The 25,014-nt window shown below is 52.9% G+C and overlaps 1 long non-coding RNA gene across 1 annotated transcript in view; it reads right to left on the reverse strand.

Annotated features, from left to right (window-relative positions):
• The window catches only part of LOC147703650 (uncharacterized), a 1,357,299-nt gene extending 1,335,417 nt beyond the window's left edge, over positions 1-21,882 (reverse strand). The window contains exon 1 of the long non-coding RNA XR_015297375.1: positions 21,833-21,882. This is a non-coding gene — a long non-coding RNA (uncharacterized LOC147703650). The remainder of the gene's footprint in view (positions 1-21,832) is intronic.
• Between the last annotated feature and the right edge of the window lie 3,132 nt (positions 21,883-25,014).

Consider the following 25,014-nt stretch of genomic DNA (forward strand, 5'->3'; position numbering starts at 1 on the left):
GTAACTTGTGCATCTGAAAGAAACAGGTTAGTGTTAGATTCCTTACCTTAGAATTGATACCCCAGCAATACCAACCCCGGTGGTGGGTCTGCGAACCAATATCACACCAGAAAGTCCTGGAGAACAGAACGGCCGAAAAAGCCATCTCTCTGGACTTGACTGTCTAGGCAGTAGTGTCTAGCAAACATGTGCAGCGAAGCCCACGTAGCTGCCTGACAGATGTCCTGCAAGGGGACTCCCTGACCCAGGGCAGTAGTAGCCGCTGTGGCCCAAGTGGAATGGGCCCTCAGCCCAACAGGAGGCACCTTTTTCACCAAGGAGTAACAGACTTTGATGCACAACACGACCCACCAAGAGATGGTCCGTTTGAGCACCGCTCGTCCCTTCTTCGCGCCCACGTAACCAACAAAGAGCTGGTCGTCCACCAGGAAATAGTGTGTCTAGATAAAAAGAGAGCGCACGTTTTGGGTCCAGACGGGGAAGCCTCTCTTCCTCCTTCGAGGGATGCGGAGGCAGAAAGAAGGTGGGCAAGGTGATGGACTGCCTGATATGAAAGGCTGTAACCACTTTGGCCAGGAAAGAGGGATGAGTTTTCAAGACAACTTTGTTTGGATGGACAGAAAGGAAAGGAGGCTTAGAAGATAGAGCCTGGAGCTTACTCACTCTCCTGGCAGAGGTGATGGCAACCAGGAATGCATTCTTAAGAGTCAGAAGACGAAGAGGGCAATTGTGAAGTGGCTCGAAAGGAGTGCACATCAAATAGGTTAGAACAAGGTTCAACTTCCACTGAGGCATCACAAAAGGAACATGTGCGTGATGCCTTTCAAGAATCTATTTACAACAGGGGACTTGAAAAGAGAAGGCTGATCAGGAAGCCTCAAGAAGGCAGAAATGGCAGAGAGGTAGCCCTTAATAGTGTCCAGAGCAGAGCCCTGCTGGGCATGAGAAAGAAGGAAGAGGAGAACCTCTGAAAGGGGGTCAGAGAGTGGGTCCACAGCCTTTGCTGTGCACCATGCCACAAATTTGTTCCACCTGCAGGCAAATACCAATTTCGTGGAGGGACGCCTAGCTGCCAGAATCACATCACAGACTTCAAGAGGCAAGTCAAATGGCCTCAACTGCCGCCGCTCAATCTCCACGCATGGAGGTGGAGGCTGGACAGGTTCGGGTGGAGGACCGTCCCCTGCTGCTGCGACAGAAGGTCCTCCTGAAGAGGCAGACGAATCAGAAGATCAATTGACATGCTGAGTAGCTCGGGATACCAGAATCTTCGTGCCCAGTCCGGAGCCACAATGATGACTTGGGCCCGGTCGCGCCTGATCTTCTTCAGCACTCTGGGCAGAAGTGGTAGGCGGAAAGGCGTACAACAGACCGCAGCTCCACTTGCGTCGAAAAGCGTCTCCAAGCGAGTGCCGCCTTGGAAATTCCAACGTGCAGAACTGAGGACATTGCGCGTTCTCTTCGGTGTCAAATAGATCTAACCAGGGCTCTCCCCACTGCTGAAAGAGGCCTTGCGCCATGTCCGAGTTCACACGCCATTCGTGATCCATCATGCACCGGTGGCTGAGTTCGTCCGCCCTGGCGTTCAGGGAACCTGCCAGGTGTTGAACCACCAGGGTGATGCTCTGGTGTTCCAACCATATCCAAAGGCGCAGAGCCTCCTGGCAAAGGGTCCACGACCCCACCCCGCCCTGTTTGTTGCAGTACCACATGGCGGTGGTGTTGTCCGTGAACACCTGCACTACACTTCCCCGGACAGAGGGAAGGAATGCCTTCAGTGCAAGCCGGATCGCCCGCAGTCCCAGAAGGTTGATGTGGAACCGGGACTCCGCAAGAGACCAGAGACCCCTGATCTCCCTCTCTCCCATGTGGCCCCCCCATCCCTGGAGGGACGCATCCATCACCACTACGTGCTCCGGTTGGGGTAGGGACAGAGATCTGCCGCTGACCAAATCTTGGTTCGCGAGCCACCACTGCAACTGTCTTGCAGTGCCCTCCGAGACCCGGGCGTGGTCAGACAGGTTGACTGATGCTGTGCCCACTGAAACTTCAGGTCCCACTGCAGAGCCCGCAACCGCCACCTGGCGTGATGCACCAGAAGGATGCAGGAAGCCATCAGCCCCAGGAGCCGCAGCGTCAACCTGACCGAATCTCGGGATAAAGGCTGAAAGATCGGAATCAGAGCCTGAATATCCCGAACCTGCTGTTTGGGGGGATAAACCCGAAACTGCGCTGAGTCCAGAACCCCTCAGATGAAAAGGAGCTTCTGAGAGGGGCACAGGTGTGACTTTGGCACGTTGATAGAGAACCCCAGCGAGTGCTGGAGTTCGGCCGTAATCTGGAGGTGGGAGACGACTGACTGGGGCGAGCCCGCCTTCAACAACCAATCGTCGAGATAGGGGAAGACTGAAACCCCTAATCTGCGCAGATGAGCTGCGACCACCGCCATCACTTTTGTGAACACCTGTGGGGCGCTGGTAGGGTCGAAGGGGAACACAGTAACCAGAAAATGCTTGTGGCCTTCTGTGAACCGCAGGTAACGCTGGTGTGCCGGCAGGACGAGGATGTGGAAATACGCGTCCTGCAAGTCCAACGCTACCATCCAGTCTTCTGGGTCCAGGGCAGCTAGGACCTGAGCCAAAGTCAGCATCTTGAACTTCTCCTTCTGGAGGAAGCCGTTGACGCTCCGTAGGTCCAAGATAGGGCGTAGGCATCCTTTGCCCTTCTTGGGTACCAGAAAGTAGTAGGAATAGCAACCATGTCCTACTTCTGGCCCACGAACGCGCTCAACGGCCCCCTTGACCAAGAGGGCTGTAACTTCCTCCTGCAGAAGTCGCAAGTGATCCCCCGATATACGGTGGTACTGCGGTGGCATGGCTGGAGGGGTCGCCTCGGACGATTTGCAGCACCCACCTGTCCGACGTGATGGAGCGCCAGTGGAGGAGGTGAAAGCGAACACTGCCCCCCAATGGCGTCATATGGGCCTGAAAACTCGAACTAGGAGGATTTTGAGGCAGATGTTGCGGAGATGGTGTGGACTGGCCTTGCCGGTGTCCCCCAGCACCGCCACGGCGGTTACCACGTCCGTGACCGTGTTGAGGCTGGTTCTGCGGCCTGTGGCTAGCTGGAGGTGTCGGGCGCCCCTTCCTTGGCCACAAAAGGGACGAAAGGCGGAGGTTTGCTGGCGTTGGCCAAGGCACATGGACTTGGCCGCAGCCCTGGAGTCCTTGAACCGCTACAGCGCACTGTCCGCCTTGATGCCAAAGAGGCGACGGTCATCAAAGGGCATGTCCATAAGAGTGCGAAAAGTTGGCGGGCCTCAGCCAGGGATGGCGGCGAACCGCCACTGTTGTCGCAATCGCCCTACCCAGCGAGTTTGTGGTATCAAGTCCACACCGTATTGAATAGCGTGCTGCATCCCGTCCCTCCGCTAGGGTTTGGGTAAGCTTTGCCTGGACCTCCATCGGGCACTGCGGCAGCACTTCCACAACCGTATTCCACAGAGAGTGGGTGTAACGGCCCAAAAGGCAGGAGGTGTTGACAGACCGCAACCCCAAACTCAGTGAGGAGAACAGTTTCTTCCCAAACTGATCGTACCTTTTGGATTCCCGATTCGGAGGAGCGGTCGGGAATGCGGTCTGGGAAGCTGAAGCCTGATTCACCAGGCTCTCGGGGGTGGGGTGTAGGGACAGGAAGCTGGGGTCGCCCGGAGCCGGGCGGTGGTGTTGGGCTTTGTTGAACGGCTGTAGAGGCTCTGAGGAGCTTGCCTGTGGTTTGAGCACCTCAGTGAGGAGGTTAGTCCTCACGACCGCGACAGGGAGCTCAAGAGCCAAGGCCTTGGCTGCTCTAGTCAACACCACGCTGTAAGCAGCTCCCTTTCCCGTAGCCACGGTAGGAGGGGAGACAAATCCAGTGTCGGGCGAAGTGTCCAGACTACTGGCCTCCCCCAGCTCGTCTGCCCAGTCCTGGCTCAACTGGCACTGCAGTGGCAGAGGGTCCTCAGACCCCTCCCAGTCCTCCTCATCATCCATCTCCTGATAGTCAGGAATAAATGATGGAACCGGGTCGTCGGTCAAGGGCTCACCAATCGGCGTCGAAGACGGCGCCGGGCGGCACCGTTCCGATGCCGGATCCGGACCGGGGCTGGGACTGGGACGTCGTCGTCTGGGAACGGCGTCTGGGGCGACATACTTGGTGACAGCGCCAGCGGAGGGGTCGTAAGGTCGACCGGCGTCGTCACGGATCCAGGTCTGGATCCAGAAGACCCCAGCGGCGTCGGGACCAGAGTCATTGATGGCGCCGGGGCAGAAGCACCCGATGGCGCCGGGGCTGGAGCCGCCGGCCGCTTGGGCTCCCAGATGGACCCGCGGGGCCAGAAAGCGCCTCGGCGGGTTCCAACGGAGGTAAGCCCAACCTCATGGCCTTGAGAAAGGCGCTAATCTTCTCCGAAGTCGCGTGCAGCCTAAGGAACGGAGGTGTGGAACTTGACGCGGCGCTTGCGGCTCCGGCGTAGCCCGACTGCCGGAGCTCGAGACGCTTACGGGACCGCTCCCGCATAGCCTTCGAGGTCAAGGCCTGGCAGTCAGGGCACAACTTGTCATCGTGGTCGGCCCCGAGACAGTAAAGGCACTGAGGTGGGGGTCGGTTACCGACATCAAGCGGTGACAATTGTTGCAGGGTTTGAACCCAGGCATCCATATCGGCACCGCAAGATGAGGTATCGACTCAAGAAAGATCCAAAAGAGATCAAAAAGTTTTGTCAAAAATTGACTAGGAGTACTGCTCTTCCCAGATCTGCGCTTGCTGGCGCAGAAAAAAGAAGAACTGACGTCAGTGTGCGAGGGCGGCGTCTAAGTACTCCGACGACGTCATCCCGGCGATCACGACGCCGAGGACGGAAGCGGAGCCGCAGACGACGCCTACCGACACGCAGGGGTACTACTACACAAAACGTTCCGGATCCAGTTTGACGCCTGGGGATATTCTAAGGTAAGGAATCTAACACTAACCTGTTTCTTTCAAACATCAGGGCCAAGTCTGCGCAACAATTCCAACACATAATCAACAAAAGGGCTGTCCAGCAGCCAACAATGCCAAAGGCCCAAGAAGAAGGCAATGGCCAGAAAACGCCCTCCACAATCAGAACAACCGACCTTAGAAGGCCCAGACTCAACCCGACTCAGGAATCACTGAGAAGGGGAGAGAGGAGGAGGGTGATAAGGCGGAGGAGGAGGACGGAGCCCTGCCAGGAGCCTCTGGATGGCGGAATCGGCCAGGGCATGAAACAACATACTGCCATCTGTCACGGCTGCTGATCCTCAGGGTCAGAATGATGCTCAAATGGGGTCCACCTCCAGACGTCTCCGCACTCTAGCTAAAACCTTCAGAGTGCAAAGCAGTCAGGCGAGGGAAAAATTAGGTAGAAAACAGGAACATCCAGGACAGGGACCTGAAATGATAAAAAGGAACACGTTAACCTACGGTTCCCTAATCTCCTATATCGAATCTCTCGAGTACTAGTATGGCCCCTCACCTGATAATTCTCAGGATATGACCCATCCCTTGATTATATACCTTCTCGGGCTAAAGATAAGAAAACAAAACAACAGTCAGGGCCCCCCTGTAACCCCCTATGTCTTATGTGTATGTCCCCTAATATACCACACACATTCACTCACCAGATGCCATAAGAAGGAGAGTATTGTGGAGTGCACAGGCAGACTAAGGAAAGATCAGTCTCTTCCCCCGCTCTTAACCGATGGATGATAATTTCCAATGTTCCTGATAGAAATGAAAAATAAAGCCAAACTTAAATGTAGCCTACCGGCTTTCCGAACTTGATAATAAATGTTCCAAGTTGAAACCATACATGAACCACAGGAGGGTGCAATCCCCGCGTCTCCTGTTTCACTAATCGCTACAAACACAGTCTCCACAGGAGGGTGCAGTCCCCGCGTCTCCTGTTTCATTAATCGATACAAACACAGTCTCGATGTGTATTGAAGGGGGAAATCCGAGCGTCTTCAATACACATCCCAAAAGTTACAAAAGAACAACATGAAAGCGCGGAGGGGGCAATCCTGCGTCTCGCGCGCTAAAGAAACAAACACCAGCCGGTGTTCGAAATGCGGTTGTTTGTTTGTGTTAGTGTGAGTAATTCGAAGGGGGCAATCCAGCGTCTCCGACCTCACTCACCACTCTAACACGGTGAAACCGCAAGAACGCTGAGGGAGCATTCCGGCGTCTCACGCGCCTCGCGTGTAATCACCGCCAGTACAATACAGAAGGTCTTGGTCTTCACTCGGCTTCTCCAACTTGCTCCACAGCCGCAGAGCAAGGACGAACCACGCCTCCCCAGCAGAACCACGGGGACGAGGCGGTCGCCAACAACAGCAAACTATTGGACAAAATCACGAGCACCAGTTACAGGCTGCCACAGGACTTTATGCTCTTCTGAAGGCAACCCAATATGCAAGGCATGCTGGTAAATGTAGTCTAACGTTTAGGCAGGCACACTTGTCAGACCCTGACAGTATGCCCTCCTGCCCTGTGCCTCCTAGCACCAGGCTTCCGCGGATTACGGTCATAGAACGCGCGGATCAACCGCGGGGCATGGACTTCCTGACTAGGTTCCCAGGAGTCATCCTCCGAGCCGTACCCCTTCCAGGAGACAAGGAACCACAACTTCCCCCGGCGGAACCTTGCGTCCAGAATGCGACGCACCTCATACTCCAGCTGACCGTCTCTCAGAACCGGCGGAGCGGCCTTGCTTCGTATGGAACCAGCTGGCTTCAACAGGCTTCTGTGGAACACGGGATGTATCCTCAGAGACATAGGCAGCTTTAACTTGTATGCCACAGGATTGATCCTTTTAATGACTGTATAAGGACCGATGAATCGAGGGTGAAAGATACTACGATAACGAAATCGAATGTTCTTTGTGGACAACCAGACTCTGTCACCGATCTCATACAAAGGACTCTCCTGTCGGTGTTTATCAGCCCATTTTTTGTATGAGGCTTTCGATTTGACAAGGGTTTTTTGTATCCGTTGATGAGTTTCTAACAAAGCCTTCACATGGGCGGCCACAGTGGGATGGTTCTGAATTTCTTCTGGTATGGTCAAAGGAAGGGTGTTGGCATGAAATCCTGTATTGGCCTTGAACGGAGTTTCCCCGGTTGCACTATGCCAGGCGTTATTATAAGATAACTCAGCCAGCCAGAGAAGAGAGACCCAGGAACGGCTGGCTTCTTCCGAATAACACCTCAAGTACTGTTTAAGTGTTTGGTTTAGTCTTTCGGTTTGTCCATCCGTCTGAGGGTGGAAGCTGGTGGATAGTGCGTCTTCCACCCTCAGAGCCTTGCACCACATGCGCCAGAACCTTGCCACGAACTGTGGTCCCCTGTCCGAGACAATCACTCGAGGAATCCCGTGGATCCGGACCACTTGTGTCAACAGTAGTTGAGCAGTCTGACTGGCAGTAGGTAAATTTTTGCATGGAATAAAGTGTCCCATTTTAGTCAAGCTGTCCACCACTACCATGATAGCATTGTATCCTTGGTCCATTGGCAACCCCACAATGAAGTCCATGCTGATGGTATGCCAAGGGCGGGACGGAGTGGGCAATGGTCTGAGTTTCCCACGACACATGGAACGGTCCCCTTTCGCCCTTGCACAAGTATCACAGTGTCCTATCCACTTTTCTACGTCCTTCGACAGTGTTTCCCACCAGAAATGTCGCTTTACCAGGTGGATGGTTTTTCTTACACCGGGATGCCCGGCCAGTACCTCTCCATGACACCAGTTGAAAGCCTGAAGCCGTAGACTATGAGAGGGGAGAAACAATTTCCCTCCATGCAATGGTACGCCATGTTGGAGACTTCGGAGATGGTTCTGGCTTGCCCAGTTCTGCCATTGGATCTGGTTTCGTTCTTTCTTTACTTGGTCAATGAAGCGATCAGCTGTTACCAAGCACACCACCTTCTCGGGTGCGATGATCGCTTTTGTTTGATCCATTTCAACTACTGGGTCTCCCCCTAGTCTGGAAAGAGAGTCCGCTTTCTTGTTTTCAGATCCAGGCCGAAAGGTGACAATGAAATTATATTCTGCGAAAAACAGCATCCACCTCATTTGTCGTTGAGATAAATGACGAGCGGTTTTCATAAACAACAAGTTCCTATGATCGGAGTACACCGTTATAGTGTGTTGTGACCCCCACAGGTAATGTCTCCACTCCTGGAAGGCTCTCTTTATGGCCAACAGCTCCTTTTCCGATATAGAGTAATTGCTTTCAGCAGAGTTTAGTTTCCTGGACAGAAAGGCAACTGGATGTAACTGGCCTGTCACTCTGTCTCTTTGCGATAGGACTGCTCCCACTGCCACATCAGAGGCATCTGCCTCCACGATGAAGGGTAGGTCCAGTTGTGGATGTTTCAAGATTGGGGCAGAGACAAACGCTTGCTTCAGCAACTCAAACGCCCTCATGGTTTCGGTATTCCACAGGAAGGGAACTCCTTTCCGTAACAGTTTAGTGATGGGGGAAGCCAACAAGGAAAACTGGGAAATGAAACGTCTGTAATAATTGGCAAAGCCAAGAAAACATTGTACCTCTTTCACGCTTTTTGGCACTGGCCATGCACTCACCGCATCAACCTTCCTCTCTGCCATGTGAAACCCTCTAGGTGTAAGTATAACGCCCAAAAACTCCACCTCCTCTACGTCAAACTCGCATTTACTGAGTTTACAGTAGAGTCGGTGTTCCAGTAGCTTCTGCAACACCAGGAGTACATGATCGGTGTGTTGGTTGCGTGAGTCAGAATAGACAAGGATGTCATCAATGTATACGATGACGAACTGGTCCAGGTACTCCTTCAGTACATCATTAAGAAAGTACTTTAATGCCGCCGGGGCATTACAAAGCCCGAACGGCATTACCAGATACTCAAAAAGACCATATCTGGTCTTGAAGGCAGTCTTCCACTCATCACCACTACGGATTCTGACCAGATGATAGGCACCACGGAGGTCCAACCGTGTATAAATCACTGCCTCCCTCACCTGGTCCAGAAGCACAGGGATGAGTGGAAGGGGGTACCGATTTCTAATAGTCTGTTTATTCAACTGGCGATAGTCAATGAGGGTACGTAACTCCCCATTGGCCTTCGTCGTGAAAAACAAAGGGGACGCTGCAGGTGATCGGGAAGGTCTAATGAAACCGATAGTACTGAAGTGTGTCAGGTATTCTTGTAGATGTTTGGATTCAGGCTCTGACAAAGCATACACCCTGCAAGATGGAACAACAGCACCTTCAACCAGATCTATTCTGCAGTCGTACTCCCGATGGGGAGGGAGTACTTCAGCCTGGGCTTCGCTGAACACTTCACTGTAATCACGGTATGCCATAGGTAAGACAGTTAACTTTTCCACAGCGGTGGCTATGTGTTGTATCTGAGCCAAGGCTATTGTATGTGATGATGGTGTACTCATACAAGCTTGCTGACACTCCTCTGACTGAAAGCTTACAGTTTTTTCCCTCCAATCGATGGAAGGATTGTGTTTTTCCAGCCATGGAATACCCAATATTAGCTCATATTGTGGAGCCTCAATGATGTTCAGAACAATACTCTCAACGTGTTTGACAATACTATTCTCCAAAACCAACACCACTTCTTCGGTACGTTCAATGATAGGACCGGATTTCAGGGGAGTACCATCCACTGCCAACACTGTTTCTGGGTTGTCCGTAGTCACTCTTCCCAACCCCAAACGACGCACCAGGCCTTCATCTACGAAATTCCCAGTGGCTCCTGAGTCTATCATGCTCCACACAACATGTTCTTTGCCCTGGCTCTGTAACAGGGAAGATAGGGCAACGTGCGTCACAGGGGCTTTGCCCTCAACCGAAGCCAACGAAGTCCGTCTCCATTCTTTTGTCTCCGACCTGTCACTCAAGGAAGTGTTCTCAACACTGGTCTCGGGATCAACAGTGGTAAGAGCCACTTTCTTAGCAGAGTAAAAGGTTTTGGACCTTTTGGGTTTGGAGGGACACTCCTTAACGTAGTGTCCCTTCTTCCCACAATACATGCACAGCCCCTGCGAGCGACGACTCTCTCTTTCGGCCTTAGTAAGAGGGGACCGGATGGTCCCTACATCCATTGGTTCCGTAGTACTGTCTCCAGTCCGTGGAACCGGCGGAAGCACATGTCCCACCGAGTCAGAGGGCCTATCATGTTTCCTTCGGTCTCCTCCCCGCTCTCCTAATCGATGGTCCAGGCGCAGTGTAAGATTAATTAAATCGATACATGTTGTGGGTTGGGGGTCAATCTGTACTATAATATCTTTTAGTTCATCGGACAGGCCCTGATAATACAAGGCCATTCTTTTATCTTCTGGCCAGCCTGTCTCAGCCACAAGACGGTTAAAGGTAGTCATGTAGGACACTAGATCCTTCTTCCCTTGTCGGAGCCCCAACAATTCCCTGTCTGCACTAAGTGTTGTCGCTCTCCGATCAAACACTCGTTCGAACTCTCTGCGGAACGCTGTCCAATCATTTAATATGGGGTCATCATTCCTAACAAAGGGAACCGCCCAATTCGCTGCATCCCCAGACAAATAAGAAATGGCGAATGCCACTCGGGACATATTATTGGGGAATGATGCCGGTCTACACGAGAAATGAAGGGTGATTTGGGTTAGAAATGCTTGTATTTTCTGAGGGTCACCTGGGTATCTCTCGGGACTGGCTAAAGGTATTGGCGGAGGTACCGTTACTTGAATATTGCGGCCTCCTGCGGCCGCATCAAAAGGATTGGTTTGTTGACGGTCTAACCTTTCTTTTAAGGCAGTGGTCTCTGCCTTAGATGCTGCCAGTTCCTGCTGTACTAACAGCAAGGCCTGAAGCACATCGTCCATGGATGCCATATTTGAACTTCCTTCTGACCAGGAGGAGAAGTAACGTGGGCTCGTGATTCTGTCACGGCTGCTGATCCTCAGGGTCAGAATGATGCTCAAATGGGGTCCACCTCCAAACGTCCCCGCACTCTAGTTAAAACCTTCAGAGTGCAAAGCAGCCAGGCGAGGGAAAAATTAGGTAGAAAACAGGAACATCCAGGACAGGGACCTGAAATGATAAAAAGGAACATGTTAACCTACGGTTCCCTAATCTCCTATATCGAATCTCTCGAGTACTAGTATGGCCCCTCACCTGATAATGCTCAGGATATGACCCATCCCTTGATTGTATACCTTCTCGGGCTAAAGATAAGAAAACAAAACAACAGTCAGGGCCCCCCTGTAACCCCCTATGTCTTATGTGTATGTCCCCTAATATACCACACACATTCACTCACCAGATGCCATAAGAAGGAGAGTATTGTGGAGTGCACAGGCAGACTAAGGAAAGATCAGTCTCTTCCCCCGCTCTTAACCGATGGATGATAATTTCCAATGTTCCTGATAGAAATGAAAAATAAAGCCAAACTTAAATGTAGCCTACCGGCTTTCCGAACTTGATAATAAATGTTCCAAGTTGAAACCATACATGAACCACAGGAGGGTGCAATCCCCGCGTCTCCTGTTTCACTAATCGCTACAAACACAGTCTCCACAGGAGGGTGCAATCCCCGCGTCTCCTGTTTCATTAATCGATACAAACACAGTCTCGATGTGTATTGAAGGGGGAAATCCGAGCGTCTTCAATACACATCCCAAAAGTTACAAAAGAACAACATGAAAGCGCGGAGGGGGCAATCCTGCGTCTCGCGCGCTAAAGAAACAAACACCAGCCGGTGTTCGAAATGCGGTTGTTTGTTTGTGTTAGTGTGAGTAATTCGAAGGGGGCAATCCAGCGTCTCCGACCTCACTCACCACTCTAACACGGTGAAACCGCAAGAACGCTGAGGGAGCATTCCGGCGTCTCACGCGCCTCGCGTGTAATCACCGCCAGTACAATACAGAAGGTCTTGGTCTTCACTCGGCTTCTCCAACTTGCTCCACAGCCGCAGAGCAAGGACGAACCACGCCTCCCCAGCAGAACCACGGGGACGAGGCGGTCGCCAACAACAGCAAACTATTGGACAAAATCACGAGCACCAGTTACAGGCTGCCACAGGACTTTATGCTCTTCTGAAGGCAACCCAATATGCAAGGCATGCTGGTAAATGTAGTCTAACGTTTAGGAAGGCACACTTGTCAGACCCTGACACCATCAAATGGAAGATCAATGAGTCGCCCCCAAAGATTCGAGGAATACTCCATCCCGAAGCCAAGCATGGCGATGGAGAGCGATCGAGAAAGCCATGGCCCAGCCTAACACCTCTGAAATATCTAGGGCAGAGTGGAGAATAAACGCCGCCAGCTCCCGGCCATCCAACGCATGATGCCGTACGTCCACCTGAGCACCCTCCTGGGACGCTGCAGATCCCAGAGACTCAGCCGAGTCCAACAAACAGGAGGAGGCCCGAGCCAGCACACACAAGGTGTTCAGGGCCCGCAGGGCAGCGCTGGTCGAGGCGAACATATTGCGCCCCAAGAGTCCAGCCAGCAGGCCTCTCGGGACGGCAGAGTCAGCAGTGGCGGCAGGGATGGAAAAGCCGTCGGCAAAAGAGCACTGGAGGCAGAAGGGTGGAGGGAAAGGCACGCTGGGTCATTCGGTGCTGGGAGATGCCGGTGCAGAAGATGCTGAGGCACCGGATTCCCTGAGGCAGGACGCCTCCAAGCCCCCGTCAAGAAGAGAAGAGTGAACCTTCAAATGAAGCCTGGTGGAGCACCTCCAGTAGATGGTCCACCGGAAAGTGAGCCACCGGGTCACCCATACACAGGATGCCCACAGCCGTGACACCGCGTGAGCAAAGGCCGCAAACACCTCCGTAGGGCCCCGTGGCGGGGAAAGCAGCTCCTCCGTGGGCGGCGGCTGCAAACTAAGGCAGCCGTTCCCGAGGCAAGCGGGGTGGGCAAGGGCCAGACCTGGAAGCCGGAAGGGGCCGACGAATGAGGGACCTGTCGCTCTTCCTATGAACACCTCTGCCTCAGGACGTTCGGAGAGCCGCACTTGGATGCTGGCGAAAAAGACATCACGCGGCGACCCGTCTCCGGGGAGGATGTCACCAAAATACAGGCTGCCTCCAGAAAAGAAGGAGCGTCCGAAGACTAATCCGCGGCACGACCCCTGCGTGGAGCCATAGAGTCCGCCGCCTGTGGAGGAGTGCCGGCACCCTCCGGCGTTGCCGGACCAGGTTCCTCCCAGGCTCCCCACACCGGGGACCGGATCGGAGACCGGAGCAGGGCTAGAGCCAGACCGGTCCCGATGAGCGGCGCCGGGACACCACTTTGGCCAGGAAAGAGGGATGAGTTTTCAAGACAACTTTGTTTGGATGGACAGAAAGGAAAGGAGGCTTAGAAGATAGAGCCTGGAGCTTACTCACTCTCCTGGCAGAGGTGATGGCAACCAGGAATGCAGTCTTAAGAGTCAGAAGACGCAGAGGGCAATTGTGAAGTGGCTCGAAAGGAGTGCACATCAAATAGGTTAGAACAAGGTTCAACTTCCACTGAGGCATCACAAAAGGAACATGTGCGTGATGCCTTTCAAGAATCTATTTACAACAGGGGACTTGAAAAGAGAAGGCTGATCAGGAAGCCTCAAGAAGGCAGAAATGGCAGAGAGGTAGCCCTTAATAGTGTCCAGAGCAGAGCCCTGCTGGGCATGAGAAAGAAGGAAGAGGAGAACCTCTGAAAGGGGGTCAGAGAGTGGGTCCACAGCCTTTGCTGTGCACCATGCCACAAATTTGTTCCACCTGCAGGCAAATACCAATTTCGTGGAGGGACGCCTAGCTGCCAGAATCACATCACAGACTTCAAGAGGCAAGTCAAATGGCCTCAACTGCCGCCGCTCAATCTCCACGCATGGAGGTGGAGGCTGGACAGGTTCGGGTGGAGGACCGTCCCCTGCTGCTGCGACAGAAGGTCCTCCTGAAGAGGCAGACGAATCGGAAGATCAATTGACATGCTGAGTAGCTCGGGATACCAGAATCTTCGTGCCGAGTCCGGAGCCACAATGATGACTTGGGCCCGGTCGCGCCTGATCTTCTTCAGCACTCTGGGCAGAAGTGGTAGGCGGAAAGGCGTACAACAGACCGCAGCTCCACTCGCGTCGAAAAGCGTCTCCAAGCGAGTGCCGCCTTGGAAATTCCAACGTGCAGAACTGAGGACATTGCGCGTTCTCTTCGGTGTCAAATAGATCTAACCAGGGCTCTCCCCACTGCTGAAAGAGGCCTTGCGCCATGTCCGAGTTCACACGCCATTCGTGATCCATCATGCACCGGTGGCTGAGTTCGTCCGCCCTGGCGTTCAGGGAACCTGCCAGGTGTTGAACCACCAGGGTGACGGTCTGGTGTTCCAACCATATCCAAAGGCGCAGAGCCTCCTGGCAAAGGGTCCACGACCCCACCCCGCCCTGTTTGTTGCAGTACCACATGGCGGTGGTGTTGTCCGTGAACACCTGCACTACACTTCCCCGGACAGAGGGAAGGAATGCCTTCAGTGCAAGCCGGATCGCCCGCAGTCCCAGAAGGTTGATGTGGAACCGGGACTCCGCAAGAGACCAGAGACCCCTGATCTCCCTCTCTCCCATGTGGCCCCCCCATCCCTGGAGGGACACATCCATCACCACTACGTGCTCCGGTTGGGGTAGGGACAGAGATCTGCCGCTGACCAAATCTTGGTTCGCGAGCCACCACTGCAACTGTCTTGCAGTGCCCTCCGAGACCCGGACGTGGTCAGACAGGTTGACTGATGCTGTGCCCACTGAAACTTCAGGTCCCACTGCAGAGCCCGCAACCGCCACCTGGCGTGATGCACCAGAAGGATGCAGGAAGCCATCAGCCCCAGGAGCCGCAGCGTCAACCTGACCGAATCTCGGGATAAAGGCTGAAAGATCGGAATCAGAGCCTGAATATCCCGAACCTGCTGTTTGGGGGGATAAAATCGAAACTGCGCTGAGTCCAGAACCCCTCAGATGAAAAGGAGCTTCTGAGAGGGGCACAGGTGTGACTTCGGCACGTTGATAGAGAACCCCAGCGAGTGCTGGAGTTCGGCCGTAATCTGGAGGTGGGAGACGACTGACTGGGGCGAGCCCGCCTTCAACAACCAATCGTCGAGATAGGGGAAGACTGAAACCCCTAATCTGCGCAGATGAGCTGCGACCACCGCCATCACTTTTATGAACACCTGTGGGGCGCTGGTAGGGTCGAAGGGGAACACAGTAACCTGAAAATGCTTGTGGCCTTCTGTGAACCGCAGGTAACGCTGGTGTGCCGGCAGAACCAGGATGTGGAAATACACGTCCTGCAAGTCCAACGCTACCATCCAGTCTTCTGGGTCCAGGGCAGCTAGGATCTGAGCCAAAGTCAGCATCTTGAACTTCTCCTTCCGGAGGAAGCCGTTGACGCTCCGTAGGTCCAAGATAGGGCGTAGGCCTCCTTTGCCCTTCTTGGGTACCAGAAAGTAGTAGGAATAGCAACCACGTCCTACTTCTGGCCCACGAACGCGCTCAACGGCCCCCTTGACCAAGAGGGCTGTAACTTCCTCCTGCAGAAGTCGCAAGTGATCCCCCGATATACGGTGGTACTGCGGTGGCATGGCTGGAGGGGTCGCCTCGAAGGGGAGGGAGTAGCCCCTTCGGACGATTTGCAGCACCCACCTGTCCGACGTGATGGAGCGCCAGTGGAGGAGGTGAAAGCGAACACTGCCCCCCAATGGCGTCATATGGGCCTGAAAACTCGAACTAGGAGGATTTTGAGGCAGATGTTGCGGAGATGGTGTGGACTGGCCTTGCCGGTGTCCCCCAGCACCGCCACGGCGGTTACCACGTCCGTGACCGTGTTGAGGCTGGTTCTGCGGCCTGTGGCTAGCTGGAGGTGTCGGGCGCCCCTTCCTTGGCCACAAAAGGGACGAAAGGCGGAAGTTTGCTGGCGTTGGCCAAGGCACATGGACTTGGCCGCAGCCCTGGAGTCCTTGAACCGCTACAGCGCACTGTCCGCCTTGATGCCAAAGAGGCGACGGTCATCAAAGGGCATGTCCATAAGAGTGCGAAAAGTTGGCGGGCCTCAGCCAGGGATGGCGGCGAACCGCCACTGTTGTCGCAATCGCCCTACCCAGCGAGTTCGTAGTATCAAGTCCACACCGTATTGAATAGCGTGCTGCATCCCGTCCCTCCGCTAGGGTTTGGGTAAGCTTTGCCTGGACCTCCATCGGGCACTGCGGCAGCACTTCCGCAACCGTATTCCACAGAGAGTAGGTGTAACGGCCCAAAAGGCAGGAGGTGTTGACAGACCGCAACCCCAAACTCAGTGAGGAGAACAGTTTCTTCCCAAACTGATCGTACCTTTTGGATTCCCGATCCAGAGGAGCGGTCGGGAATGCGGTCTGGGAAGCTGAAGCCTGATTCACCAGGCTCTCGGGGGTGGGGTGTACGGACAGGAAGCTGGGGTCGCCCGGAGCCGGGCGGTGGTGTTGGGCTTTGTTGAACGGCTGTAGAGGCTCTGAGGAGCTTGCCTGTGGTTTGAGCACCTCAGTGAGGAGGTTAGTCCTCACGACCGCGACAGGGAGCTCAAGAGCCAAGGCCTTGGCTGCTCTAGTCAACACCACGCTGTAAGCAGCTCCCTTTCCCGTAGCCACGGTAGGAGGGGAGACAAATCCAGTGTCGGGCGAAGTGTCCAGACTACTGGCCTCCCCCAGCTCGTCTGCCCAGTCCTGGCTCAACTGGCACTGCAGTGGCAGAGGGTCCTCAGACCCCTCCCAGCCCTCCTCATCATCCATCTCCTGATAGTCAGGAATAAATGATGGAACCAGGTTGTCGGTCAAGTGCTCACCAATCGGCGTCGAAGACGGCGCCGGGCGGCACCGTTCCGATGCCGGATCCGGACCGGGGCTGGGACTGGGGACGTCGTCGTCTGGGAACGGCGTCTGGGGCGACATACTTGGTGACAGCGCCAGCGGAGGGGTCGTAAGGTCGACCGGCGTCGTCACGGATCCAGGTCTGGATCCAGAAGACCCCAGCAGCGTCGGGACCAGAGTCATTGATGGCGCCGGGGCAGAAGCACCCGATGGCGCCGGGGCTGGAGCCGCCGGCCGCTTGGGCTCCCAGATGGACCCGCGGGGCCAGAAGGCGCCTCGGCGGGTTCCAACGGAGGTAAGCGCGACCTCATGGCCTCGAGGACGGCGCTAATCTTCTCCGAAGTCGCGTGCAGCCTAAGGAACGGCAGGTGTGGAACTTGACGCGGCGCTTGCGGCTCCGGCGTAGCCCGACTGCCGTGCTCGAGACGCTTACGGGACCGCTCCCGCATAGCCTTCGAGGTCAAGGCCTGGCAGTCAGGGCACAACTTGTCATCGTGGTCGGCCCCGAGACAGTAAAGGCACTGAGGTGGGGGTCGGTTACCGACATCAAGCGGTGACAATTGTTGCAGGGTTTGAACCCAGGCCTCCATATCGGCACCGCAAGATGAGGTATCGACTCAAGAAGGATCCAAAAGAGATCAAAAAGTTTTGTCAAAAATTGACTAGGAGTACTGCTCTTCCCAGATCTGCGCTTGCTGGCGCAGAAAAAAGAAGAACTGACGTCAGTGTGCGAGGGCGGCGTCTAAGTACTCCGACGACGTCATCCCGGCGATCACGACGCCGAGGACGGACGCGGAGCCGCAGACGACGCCTACCGACACGCAGGGGTACTACTACACAAAACGTTCCGGATCCAGTTTGACGCCTGGGGATATTCTAAGGTAAGGAATCTAACACTAACCTGTTTCTTTCAAACATCAGGGCCAAGTCTGCGCAACAATTCCAACACATAATCAACAAAAGGGCTGTCCAGCAGCCAACAATGCCAAAGGCCCAAGAAGAAGGCAATGGCCAGAAAACGCCCTCCACAATCAGAACAACCGACCTTAGAAGGCCCAGACTAAACCCGACTCAGGAATCACTGAGAAGGGGAGAGAGGAGGAGGGTGATAAGGCGGAGGAGGAGGACGGAGCCCTGCCAGGAGCCTCTGGATGGCGGAATCGGCCAGGGCATGAAACAACATACTGCCATCAAATGGAAGATCAATGAGTCGCCCCCAAAGATTCGAGGAATACTCCATCCCGAAGCCAAGCATGGCGATGGAGAGCGATCGAGGAAGCCATGGCCCAGCCTAACACCTCTGAAATATCTAGGGCAGAGTGGAGAATAAACGCCGCCAGCTCCCGGCCATCCAACGCATGATGCCGTACGTCCACCTGAGCACCCTCCTGGGACGCTGCAGATCCCAGAGACTCAGCCGAGTCCAGCAAACAGGAGGAGGCCCGAGCCAGCACACACAAGGTGTTCAGGGCCCGCAGGGCAGCGCTGGTCGAGGCGAACATATTGCGCCCCAAGAGTCCAGCCAGCAGGCCTCTCGGGACGGCAGAGTCAGCAGTGGCGGCAGGGAGGGAAAAGCCGTTGGCAAAAGAGCACTGGAGGCAGAAGGGTGGAGGGAAAGGCACGCCGGGTCATGCGGTGCTGGGAGATGCCGGTGCAGAAGATGCTGAGGCACCGGGTTCCCTGAGGCAGGACGCCTCCAAGCCCCCGTCAAGAAGAGAAGAGTGAACCTTCAAATGAAGCCTGGTGGAGCACCTCCAGTAGATGTCCACTGGAAAGTGAGCCACCGGGTCACCCATACACAGGATGCCCACAGCCGTGACACCGCGTGAGCAAAGGCCGCAAACACCTCCGTAGGGCCCGGTGGCGGGGAAAGCAGCTCCTCCGTGGGCGGCGGCTGCAAACTAAGGCAGCCGTTCCCGAGGCAAGCGGGGTGGGCAAGGGCCAGACCTGGAAGCCGGAAGGGGCCGACGAATGAGGGACCTGTCGCTCTTCCTATGAACACCTCTGCCTCAGGACGTTCGGAGAGCCGCACTTGGATGCTGGCGAAAAAGACACCACGCGGCGACCCGTCTCCGGGGAGGATGTCACCAAAATACAGGCTGCCTCCAGAAAAGAAGGAGCGTCCGAAGACTAATCCGCGGCACGACCCCTGCGTGGAGCCATAGAGTCCGCCGCCTGTGGAGGAGTGCCGGCACCCTCCGGCGTTGCCGGACCAGGTTCCTCCCAGGCTCCCCACACCGGGGACCGGATCGGAGACCGGAGCAGGGCTAGAGCCAGACCGGTCCCGATGAGCGGCGCCGGGACAGCGCCGACCCGACCTCCACCGAGGTAGCCATCCACACGGGGGAACGAGATGGTCCTGGGGAGTGACATGAAGCCCTCCGCCAACCCCGGCCCAGAATGAGGCGTAGATCGCTCGGCCAACCATGAGGTAGTGCCAGATACGATTCCACCTCCGACTCGCCCCCCGTCGAGGCAGCTGCCTGAGTGGGAGGACAAGAGAGGACCGCAGAGGGGTCAGGGGTCCTTATCCGGTCTCGACCCAGAGCAGGGCGAGGAGGGTTCACCCACCCCTGTGGCTGGGCACGGTCCAGCATCTGCCGGTGATGGAGCAACGTTGTCTCGGCCCTAGCCAGGACCACCCTGTCAACGTACCGAGAGGGGCTCGGGGATGCGGGATACACCCGCGAGGCCTGCAAAGCCGCCGCGTATGTCTATGTCTCCATTTGGACTCTCGACGCCCCCACGCCTGGTAACAATGGATAGGACGACATGCGGGGCCACATCACCTGCGGAGAGTTCACGTCCCTGGTAGGCCTGAACCCAGCCCCCAGGGACAAACTGAGTCACTTACCCACCGGGGAGTGATGCTCACATGACATCGGAGAAGGGAGAGGACGATGACCACGGCCGAACCTGAAGCCGTCCGCCGAAGCAGACCGAACTGTTGACAGGCCTCGCAGTCAATAGAGCTGTGATCCTCCCCCAAACACCACATACAAATGAGGTGCGGGTCCGTCGCCGACATAAGATGCCCATAAAACGTACAAGTTTTGAAGCCCGAAGGCATTCGCACACTGTTCCACCAAAAGAATATAGAAAAAAGGGCCCGAAACAGGCCCGTAGCAAGGACCGGATCCGCGTTGCACGTGGAAAAGGAAAAAACTGACATAGGTGGCCGGGGCGGGTCTTATGTGACCTCGCTGACGTCACGTGCGCGGACGACGCCGGGGCGGAGTCACGTGGTGTCGCCCCGCCCCCGGCGCGCAGGGATGCTGTGGCAAAAATGTTTTCGGTTCCAGTCTTACGCCTGGGGATTATTCTATGTGAGGAATCTGTGGCTAGTAGTTTCTATCAGATGTGGTAGTGTTAGAGGTCACTCTTTTATACACAGTTGTGCCTTTGAAGTGGGGAGAAGCTTCTAGAGGCAAGGTTTTGAAGTGCTCAGATGCCCTGCCCTGCCAGTCCTGTCTCCAGACTAACTACAGGGGGAATGCAGCTATTTGTGGGGACAGGGCACAGCCTTTTCAGGTGTAATTGCGGCTGTGCCCAGATCCTCCCTCCCATCCTGCCAGGATGGCCTATCAGGTAAAAATTAAGCTCATATTGTGTGTGGCTACCTAGGAGAAATACACAAAGCCAAACTACTAACTACACCCAGGCTGCAGGCACCAACTGACTAAGGCAAGAAAATGTTAACTTAAAATATGACTTACAAGTACATGTCCTGCTTTTTAAAAACATTGCACACTGCCCTATGGTCTGTCCATGCTACCCTAGTGGTGACTTAAATGTATTAAAAAGAAAGGGTTGGGCCTGGCAAGAGGTTTATCTTGCCAGGTCGACATGGCAGTTTAAAACTGCACACACAGGCTCTGGAATGCCAGGCCTGAGACATGTTTAGAGGACTACTTAATTGGATGGCACAATCAGTGCAACAGGCCCACAAGTAGCATTTAAATCACAGGCCCTTGGCAAAGGTAGTGCACATTACTAGAGAACTATAAGTAAATTAAATATGCCAATTGGGGATAAGCTAATGTTATCACATTTCAAGAAAAGAGCACAAGCACTTAAGTACTGGTTAGTAGTGTTCAAATGAGAAGAACATTAAGGCCAACAGAAACAAAGTCAGAAAAAACAGGCGGTCTGAAGGCAAAAAGTTAGGCATAACCACGCCAAGGATGTCGGGTTTAATAGAAAAGTACAGGGAAAAATTACCAAAAGTGTATTTAACATCAAAAGGAAGTAGTAAATTAATGAGTATATGTATTGTAACTGTAGAACAAAGTAAAAAAGCACTGTTAACTTAATATCTTTAATTCATGAACACTTTTAAAACGAAATTAGATTCCAAGGTTTAAATAAAAAAATGTATACACTTCTAAGGAAATTGAATATTTTTTTATTATGCATTAACAATTATTAAAGTGATGTACAGAATTTGTGTGGTTATATTTTAATGAAAATATTGCCACGTTTATTTTTAAATTGTAAATGGGGTATACAAATATTTTATAATTAAATCATATAAAACTACTATTTGTATATGTTAGTTTAACAATAAATCATATTTCTCTATATTTTTAACTAGTTAAAATAATTTAATTTAATATTATTTCTTATTGGGGTTTTATTTTAATTCCCTACCTCCATTATTTTCTATCGGAGGATGTTGCAGTACCAGTGACTGGCTACATGTAGCGTTGGACTTACGAAAAAGGGTATGTTAGAACAAAGGTTTGTGAACACTAAAAAGTAACAAACGTACTCAATATTGAGAACTCACTCAAAAGTTTCATTTACCTTTGTGAAACAGACCCTAAAATCTAATTTAGAAAAATACAAAAAATGTGCAAATATTCAGGACAATAAAATGTGCTGTCTCTTTACTTTCCGAGCAGGTTTTTCCCTACATGTGACTGGAGAAAGGCTTTCTTACCTGTCTGAGGAGGAGCAGGCTGAGGAGGTGGGGGTAAAGGCAAAGGCGCCACATCTAAGAAAAAAAGAGTAGATCACATATTAGTGAAAATACATCATAAAACAGTCAAAAGGGCAAACTTTGCTTTGGGGAAGAGTAAGTTAATACAACCAGTCTCAACATAGTGTATAAAGTTTGTAATGCTCTCTAGGCATTCTACCATCACAATATTTTATCTAGCATTTTCTGTGTATGTCTGGCCTCCCAATTTACCAAAGCTGTGGTTTATTTTATTTGGGAGGTAAATGGAGCTGTGTTTTCAGATAATTTCCGCAAGAAGGGAAGGAGGAAGACAATGTGATACACATGCAGAACTGTGAATAGCAGGGGTTTGTGGGAGCCACATATGAAAAAGTTACCTGTTGTAAGATCTTCCTGGTGGGTACTCTATCTAAACCACAGAAGATATTTGGTGATCAACCTGTGAAACAATGTCAATTTCCTTGCATTGTATTCAAGCCTTAGAGACGAGCGAATGGACTTGCATCAACATTAAGTAGTGCAGTACCATAGACCAGGACATACACTGGCTGGTATGATTAGGCCGCCTAGATCCACCACTATTATCCACGAAATACACACTGCGCCGGACACTGCGGTCAGGGGTCAGACGGACATTCTCAATGTTTTCTCTGATTTTTACTCCCGTCTTTACAATGCCACCCAAGATACATGCCCTGAAGGGATGCAGTCCTTTATGGATTTGATTGCCCTAGTCTGGTTTAACAATGTCCACAGACAATATATGGATCTCCCGTTCACAACAGAAGATGTTGCCCAGGTAATAAAAAGTCTGCCACTTGATAAAGCCCTAGGCCCCGATGGTCTAACTACGTCTTTCTATAAGACATACGTTGAAGAAATAGCCCCTATGCTACTGGCGGTATATGAGGAGGCTCTGGAGGAAGGCATACTGCCTGAATCTATGAGGGATGCCATAATCATTACTTTACTGAAGCCCGGCAAGCCAGACACGGAAGTGCATTCATATCGACCACTATCGCTGATAAACGTAGATGTAAAAATACTAGCTAAGTTGATGCCAACCATCTACAACCACTGCTTCTGATGGTAGAGCTTCCAGACCAGTCAGGCTTTATCCCTGGGAGGTCTACGTCTCATAATGTAAGTACTATTTTTTCAATTTTACACTACCTGCACCCTGGGGTTCATGCTGCAGTCGTTTTTATAGATGCCACCAAGGCATTCAATACACTTGAGTGGCCCTATCTATTTGCCATATTAGGTCGCATGGGTTTCAGTCCGGCAGCATCACACCGTGCGGGGTATAGGGCTTAGTTCCAGGAGCCTATTGATCTCACGTTATGCTGATGACGTGACTCTATACCTCATTGACCCAGAGGTAAACCTAGATCCAGTGTTGAGGGAGTTTATCGGTTTTGGCGGCCTATCTGGTATTTCCATAAATTGGTCAAAATTGGTGATATTTTCATTAACAGATAGCACCCCTCACGTGAATTCCGAATACCCCCTAAAATGGGATGCCGAAGAGGTGAAATACATGGGCATTTGGATCAGTCGCGACACACAGGCAGTTTGGAACCTAAACTACGGGCGGGCAGTTGAGTGGCTAGTAGAGAAGGTCCAGATCTGGTCTAGGCTACCATTATCTTTAGCTGGGAGGATAACACTGGCCAAAATGGTCATTCTGCCAACATTTTTGTATTTATTTGTAAATATCCCGATCCCAATCACAATGCATTTCCTTACCACTCTTAAGTCACACCTCATTTCTCTGGCATGGGCGGGTGGGCAAGCTAGGACGTCCTGGGATGTGCTGACACTCCCGCTGCGTCAGGGCGGACTGGGTGCGCCGGACATGCACCTTTACGCACTAAGCGCCCAGGCCCAATTCCTGCACTTCTGGGTATACCCCACGCCATTCCAACCCCATGTTGCAGTGGAGATTGATGCTGTTGTGCATGTGCCGTTACAAGTTGCTATTTACAAGCCAACACGGCGCCCGCATGGAGATATAGACACTGCCAGCACATTACGTTGGGCATGGGACGAGTTGCAAAACAGGGCAGGATTCCCATTGCTGTATGCCCCCTCAATCCCGCTAGCACACAATCTGATGCTGCCCTGTCTTGAAGATAGGATTAGCAAATTACTGGCACAGAAGCTACAACTTCACACGTTTGACGATCTTTTTCCCGGCAATGAATTTAGGCCACCTCCGACTGCAGAAGAGGACCAGCTTGTGCTTTTCTCCGAGTTATTTCTAAACCATAAGATAGTGCTACATGTCGCGCCCTGTCCAGGGACTTCCCGACGGCCCCCATCACTTCCCACACTAGAGAACGTTCTAAAATCCCCCTCGCGCCGTAAACTGGTCACACGATTATATACACATATGCAAAACACAGCACGCTGCACCAGTGGTAAAGCCAAAATCCTTTCAATATTGGAACGAAGATCTTCCAATTCCACTGACCGAAGTACAGTGGGACTTTTGTTGTGGAAAATTGAAAGAGCTTTCTCTCAACTACAAACTCAGATTGATCCACTTTAAATATTTGCATAGATTTTATAGAACTCCTATCAGTCTACATCGTATGGGATTAAGAGAGGGTGATAGCTGTTGGCATTGCACATACTTTCCTGCTACTTTCCTACATGTGGATCGGGATTGCCCAGTGCTAACGGAATATTGGTCCAAAGTCTTAACCTCAATCAGCCAAATTGTTGGAGTGCCGGATGCTCCATTGCCCGCCTTAGGCTTACTGGGTTATGTCAATGATACCCCGCCAAAAATTGCGCAAATTGCACGCCTTGCTTCTACTGTATGCGAAGAGGCAAATTGCGGTACATTGGGGAAGGAGGAGGGCACCACTGTTTAAGTTGTGGCTTGCTGACGTCACCTATGGTAACATACAGCTGAGTTCATTCTGGGAACTTGTGCCCCCACAATTGTGACCTCAAGACATTTGAGAACCATTTTTGACGTGGGTCAGGGGACAGAATGAGCTGGCTGAAGCGGAGCTTGTTGAAGGCGCGCAGACTGCACAATAGACGGAGAGAGCTTGGGGGGGGGGGGGGGGGGGGGGGCTGGGGGGGGTAATGTCCTGGGAGCAGACCCTGGATCCCACCATCCTGTGGATTGGATTGTAATTGGTATA

The sequence above is a fragment of the Lissotriton vulgaris genome, chromosome 7, assembly GCF_964263255.1.
Source record: "Lissotriton vulgaris chromosome 7, aLisVul1.2, whole genome shotgun sequence".
NCBI classification, from domain to species: domain Eukaryota; kingdom Metazoa; phylum Chordata; class Amphibia; order Caudata; family Salamandridae; genus Lissotriton; species Lissotriton vulgaris.